The 7443-nt window shown below is 39.3% G+C and overlaps 1 long non-coding RNA gene across 1 annotated transcript in view; it reads right to left on the minus strand.

Moving 5' to 3' along the window:
- LOC123504253 overlaps positions 1–6513 on the minus strand; it is a 204212-nt gene extending 197699 nt beyond the window's left edge. The window contains exon 1 of the long non-coding RNA XR_006674773.1: positions 6468–6513. This is a non-coding gene — a long non-coding RNA (uncharacterized LOC123504253). The remainder of the gene's footprint in view (positions 1–6467) is intronic.
- Positions 6514–7443: the final 930 nt, after the last annotated feature.

Raw genomic sequence — 7443 nt, forward strand, 5'->3', positions numbered from 1 at the left:
CACCACACTGCTGAGAAGGAAAGCACAGCCACACTACATTTTGTTACATATTTCAAATAACAAAAATTTTTACTTGCCACACATATAAAGAAATCACACGTTCCTTGTCGTATAAAGGAAATCATTTTTTGTCACATTCGGCAACTGACACATTAAATTTAAAAATATGAATAGTCAAACTAGATTCCATGGGATATTATTACCTTGTGCATGTTTCTTATAATTTTCCAGTCCTATGTAGGAAGCTAAAACAAACCTGGGCGTGCTAAAGAAAAAATGAGTAAAATAGCTGAAATTATGTTGTTGACCTTCCACGGTCCTCCTGCTCGTTCTCCCTCCCTCACTCTCATACCCTCCCTTCCACCACTTCCTCATCCTCTTCCTTCTCCACGCCCTAGCGTACAAAACACCTGGAAACACCTGGAAGGATCTGGAAATTTCATGAGGTAAGGTAAATATTAATGAGGAGAGACGAAATACTGTTAACTTTAGCACGGTGGAACGGGACGAGGTTAGGCGTGGCTCGGGGATGAGTGTTTCTGGGCCTAGGTCTGGACGGCAAGGATACTGTGGTGTGTGTGTGTGTGTGTGTGTGTGTGTGTGTGGGCGCTCATCACTAACCCCAGACATCATTTTTTCATAATCCTCAATTTTGCGTCTCAAATTTGGCTTGCCACTCAAAATACATGCTACAGAGTTTTTAGGTGTAAACAACAAACTGGTTCGAGAAAATATCGTTTTATTAATCTTTCTGGCAGTATTTAGCAATTGACACAGACTGGAAACTTTGACGGAAGTACTGAGAATCATTTTCCTCTCTCACCACGAGTGTTTTTAATTGTTGTGGTTATGTGATACGGGATTTTAAGGGTGTGTGTAAGGTTTAATGACGGATTAACTATTTTTGTATTACTAACAAGTGAAACTGGCTATAAAACTTGGCGAATTATCTCTAGGCTTAAACAGTCGTGGTGAGAGAGCAAAGCTTTTCTGAATACGTGTCTCTGAGATGACAGGCTGTTTAGGAGATGCCAATTGGCTTAGGAAAAGTGTATATTTGTTGAGTTTCCTTAGTGGAGATGCTTATAACTCATCTACAGACACACCACCCATTCTTTCTCTCTCTCTCTCTCTCTCTCTCTCTCTCTCTCTCTCTCTCTCTCTCTCTCTCTCTCTCTCTCTCTCAAAAAGGAGGAGGAGGAAGAGAAGAAGGAAAAAATAAAACCTGGATAAGATTGTCAGTGTTGGTGAGGAGGAAGAGATCAAGCTAGGAGGACGAGGAAAAGGAGAAAAAAAACTTTCATCTCTGCTAATGTTTTCCCTTGAACAATTCCAACTGAGCTACCTAATAACAACAATAACCCAAAAACGCCGGAACAACAACATCATCAAGAATTACAACAAAAAGAACTACAACAACAACAACAAACATAAAAACATCAATAACAACAATAATAACAACACTACGAGGATAAAATACATAATACACTGAAAAAAAACTAGAGACTAAACACATATCAGAGGGAGAGAGAGAGAGAGAGAGAGAGAGAGAGAGAGAGAGAGAGAGAGAGAGAGAGAGAGAGAGAGAGAGATTTGATTGATTTATTATGCCGTATCAGCAAGCAAATTTACAATAGGTGACCCATTAAAGTTACAAGACATAATGTACACACACACACACACACACACACACACACACACACACACACACACACACACACACATATACGTACACACACATCATCCCTCCCCCACACACACACACGACATAAACCCACACACACACCTGACACATTCCCCACACACACCGTACACACCCTTGACACCCCACACATAATACACACCCCAACACCCGATACGCACTCCACATACACACCACAACACCCCCCACACTACACACACACCACATACACCCCATACACTCACTACATATGTATCACAAATATCAACCATATCCCACACACACCACACATACTCCACACACACCAGTTAAACCCCACACACACAAAACAACTCCGCCACAGAAACCACACACACCATACATGCTTCACACACACACCACACACACACCAGAACACCCCATAAACACACAACACCCGTGCATCCGTCACACACACACACACACACACACACACACACACATCACGCATACGCACAATTCATAGCCAAACACACACACACACACACACACACACACACACACACACACACACACACACAAGCACGCACTACAACACCACTCGAGAAGGGAGGGAGGGAGCGAGGGATTGAGGGCGGCAGGTCTCGGTCTGGGTCCAAATTTTTCTGTGCTGTGAGCGGGCCAGTATCCTTCAAGTTCCTGTGGATTGTTTAGCTTATTTTGCACGTTATTTATCTACTTAGGTGGTTAGTTGTAGGTTTTCTTGAGGTGTGTGAGCACTTTACGTGTGTGAACACTGAGACGACTGGCGAAGTGTTGCCGTACAGATTGGTGGGAGGAAGGGAAAGTGTGCACATTGTTTCTTATATTTACGTTATTTATTTCATTTTAAAAATCACGAAAAGAAAGAAGACACGCAGGCAAGAATGTACTTCATATTTTTACTTGTCACAAACTTTAAGTAATAACCAAAACATAAAATCATAAGCGAGTTGACTAACAAAAACAAAACCTCCGGAAACGTACCTGTAACTTTTATGAACGGCACCACAACAAGCCACACTGCTGAGAAGGAAAGCACAGCCACACTACATTTTGTTACATATTTCAAATAACAAAAATTTTTACTTGCCACACATATAAAGAAATCACACGTTCCTTGTCGTACAAAGGAAATCATTTTTTGTCACATTCGGCAACTGACACATTAAATTTAAAAATATGAATAGTCAGACTAGATTCTATGGGATATTATTACCTTGTGCATGTTTCTTATAATTTTCCAGTCCTATGTAGGAAGCCAAAACAAACCTGGATGCGATATTGAAAAAAAGAGAAAAATAGCCAAAAGGTTTGTTATTGTCCTCTCTCTACGGTGCGCCTGCTCGTTCTCCCTTCCCACACAGTCACACCCTCCCTTCCACCACTTCCTCCTCCTCTTCCTTCTCCACGCCCGAGCTTACAAAACACCTGGAAACACCTGGAAGCATTTGGAAATTTTATGAGCTAAGGTAAATATTAATGAGGAGAGACGAAATACTGTTAACTTAGGCACGGCGGAACGGGACGAGGTTAAACGGGGCTGAAGGGCTTGGGGGTAGGGGTCAGGATCTTGGTGGGCCTAGGTCTGGACGGCAAGGATACTGTGTGTGTGTGTGTGTGTGTGTGTGAATGTCCCGTGTGTATCCATGTATAACTACAGTCTGTGTGTATGTTTGTGTGTGTGGGCACTCCTCACTACCACGACATATAATTTCTCCTCCTTCTCACCACCTCGTACTTCAATCCTCTATTTTGCGTCTCTTGTTTGGCTCAAAACACATGCTACACAGAGTTTTGATGTAAACAAGAAACTGGTTCGGGAAAGTATCGTTTTGTTACTCTCTCTGGAAGCATTTGGCAATAAACATCCTGGGAACTGACGTAGGTATTCGGAATCACTTTGCTCTCTTGCCACGACTTTTTTTCAATAGTCGTGGTGAAGTGAAACTGGTTTTTAAGAGTGTTTATATGCTTTAGTGATAGATTAACACTATTTTTACATTACTAACAGACGAACAAGGCTTTATTATAAAACCTGGTTAATTATCTCGGCTTGAACAGTTGTGGTGAGAGACCAAAACATTTCAGAATACCTGTCACAGAGATGCCAGGCTGTTTAGGAAATGTCAGCTGGCTTAGGAAAATTGTATATTTGTTGATTTTCATTAGTGGAGATGCTTACAAACTTTCTACAGATCCAATACTTATATTCTCTCTCTCTCTCTCTCTCTCTCTCTCTCTCTCTCTCTCTCTCTCTCTCTCTCTCTCTCTCTCTCTCTCAAAAAGAAGGAGGAAGAAGAAAAGGAAGAGGAGAAGAAAGAGGGAGAGGAAAAAATAAACATAAGTGAGATTGTCAGTATTAGTGAGAAAGAAGAAATAAAGCTAAAAGGAGAGGAAAAGAAGGAAAATGAGGAGGAGAGGAAACATGCTAGAACCTGTCAGTGTTAATGAGGAAGAAGAGAAAGAGAAGGAAGAAGAAAAGGAGTAAGAGGAGAGTTTTGAGACTGCCTGAGTCACGCTGGAAAATGCAAGGGAGGTGCAGTTAAGAGCCTGTAGTAGGAGCAGTGGGCTGTGTCCATGCTGTAGTCTGACCTCCACACTAACCTAACCTAAACTCTGTGTGTGTGTGTTTGTGTATGTGAGGATCCCGCTGTCTGCGTTTAAATAAGTTTGTCTAATCTATCGCTACCGTTATTACTGGGAAGATTGTGCGTTTTCCCAGCAAGAGTTGGCTTATTGAAGTGTGAAGGATACCAGGATACAGCCGCCTCTTGCACTGGCCGGCGTGTTTCCAATGTTAGTATGATTATTTGCACTGTGAGGTATCTGTGAGTTGGTTTGTTGTGATGACTGTCAGAGAATAAGGGGTGAGTGGTATTGGTGAAGTTTGTGGTTGTGTGGCTGGTTGTGTCTTGCTGGATGGAAGGGTGAGTGTGTGAGTGGGTGGGTACTCTCTCTCTCTCTCTCTCTCTCTCTCTCTCTCTCTCTCTCTCTCTCAAAAACCCAATATTTTAGCTCTGACATTTTTTTTTCATTTCCTTTCCTTGTTCGTGATTAATTCTATTTGATCTTTTCCATCTCTCTCTCTCTCTCTCTCTCTCTCTCTCTCTCTCTCTCTCTCTCTCTCTCTCTCTCTCTCTCTCTCTCTCTCTCTCTCTCTCTCTCTCTCTCTCTCTCTCTCTCTCTGTGTGTGTGTGTGTGTGTGTGTGTGTGTGTGTGTGTGTGTGTGTGTGTGTTGATAAGAGGAGAATATGGAGCACAGATTTCGGATACAATGATACCATACTGATAATGTCATTCACTGCTCGTCAACTGAATATAAAACACAAACTGTTATCCAAGCGAGGCATTTGCACAAACCTGAATTGCACTTGATGAATTGAAATGAAAGCAAAAATAATAATAGACACAAAAACAACATTATAATAAAGGGAACACTATTAGTCAGCGTACATCCAAATTATGGCAGTGAGTGTCCGGAAATATAGTTCTGTTTAGAGTATAACAACAAGGAAGGGACAGAAAATCACGTGACTTTATAACAAACATTGCAGATTTTAGTTCACCGAGTTGTTTGCCTGAAAGTTCTTGTTTGAATCCCTTCAGTACCATGACACGTCTTCATATTCACTCTGGTTGCTATTTGGCGATTTCACTCAACTTCGGAAACTCATGTTGGGATTGAAATAGTGAAGACTCTGTCCCTTTGATCTTTTGACCTTCATAGAATATTGCTGGTATAAATTAAAGTATTTCTGGTTACTATTTGGCAATTTCATTTAGCTTCGGAAACTCATGTATGGATTAAAACAGTGAAGACTCTGGCCCATTAATCTTCTAACCTCCATAGAACTTTGTTAGTGTAAATAAAATCGTCTAATCACACTTAAAACTCAAGGTATAAATGTGTCCCAGTACTTAAGGGGTTAATACATATTAGTCCTCCTGGCCGGCATCGGTATATATATATATATATATATATATATATATATATATATATATATATATATATATATATATATATATATATATATATATATATATATATATATATATATATATATATATATATATATATATATATATATATATATATATATATATATATATATATATATATATATATATATATATATATATATATATATATATATATATATATATATATATATAGCAAATAATCAAATAACAAATTCAGTGGTAGAAATAATTCATGCAATATTTCCTAGAATTTCGAAATAAACTATCGTATCAAATTGCTTCCACATTCAAGGACGGTTGTCGATTAATAACCATTACGAGAGAGAGAGAGAGAGAGAGAGAGAGAGAGAGAGAGAGAGAGAGAGAGAGAGAGAGAGAGAGAGAGAGAGAGAGAGAGAGAGAGAGAGAGAGAGAGAGAGAGAGAGAGAGAGAGAGAGAGAGAGAGAGAGAGAGAGAGAGAGAGAGAGAGAGAGAGAGAGAGAGAGAGAGAGAGAGACAGAAAGACAGACAGACAGAGGTTTCGTTAAATTCATTCAAAATTCACACAGAAACATTTACGACAACGTTGCATATAAATAGAGAACATTTTAAAAAGAGAATCTTACATTTCCTACCTTCGTATCCAGGCTGACAAATAATAACATGCCTCAGGTAAACATTTCCACCAATCACTCAAGAAAGAAAAGGAAAATGGTGAAGAATCAGACAAGACGTGAGAGAAAGACAAGAAAAGTCTATTGAGTTTAATCTAAAGACAAAAGTACAACCAGTCATATAATTACGAGTATCTTAATCAAGTACTTACCATGCCTCGATGCTCTTCTCGACCCAAGTACACGTATAGGAGGACTCTGTGGGATAAAGATATATGTGAAATAAAATAAACAAGTGAAATACATGTACATATATAGCCTAAATACTGCATGCCCATTAGCTAATATTTCAATCAGATTCTTACCATGCCTCGAAGCTGCTGTCGACACAAATACACTGAAATACATGTAAGTGGATAATTTGAACATATAAAAATACTACATGCCCATTAGCTAATATTCTAATCAGGTATTTATGATGCCCTTGATCCAAATACGCGTGGGATAAAAAAAAAATATATAAGTTAAATACATGTACGTGGATAGCCTGAATATATGTAAATACTACATGCCCATTAGCTCCCGTCACGTTCATGATTAGATACAGTATGAGTCGTTAATTGTAATACGTAACTGCAACGACTCATAACATTGCTTATAAATCACAGCGGCATTACCTGTGAATCACGTCATAATATTTCTATCACGGGGACAGTTATTCCTCACATATCAACTAGTTTATGCGAAAGTCACCCAATAGATTATGGTACAGTTCTAAACTCATTATCCTGTCAGATCATTGCTATGCCATACACACACACACACACACACACACACACACACACACACACACACACACACACACACACACACACACACACAAACAGACTTATATGTAAGATAGAACATGAGGGCTTCAGTATCAGTATTAACAACATCAAAATTACTGTGCTGTGTTTGGATTGCAGGAGAAGGGAAGTAACATTCTCACAATTATTGGTACATATTTGCTAGAAAAGGTACAATAAGAATGGCCAGTGTCGTTGAAATCTTCATTATCAGTATTAACAGAATCAGGTTTACTGTGTTGTGTTCGGGGGTCAGGAGAATGGTAGTAACATTCTCACAACTCTTAAAATGTATTTGTTAGAGAAGGTACAATAACAGTGGCCAGAATCATCAGGAAAC

Source organism: Portunus trituberculatus, chromosome 15 (genome assembly GCF_017591435.1).
Source record: "Portunus trituberculatus isolate SZX2019 chromosome 15, ASM1759143v1, whole genome shotgun sequence".
NCBI classification, from domain to species: Eukaryota; Metazoa; Arthropoda; class Malacostraca; order Decapoda; family Portunidae; genus Portunus; species Portunus trituberculatus.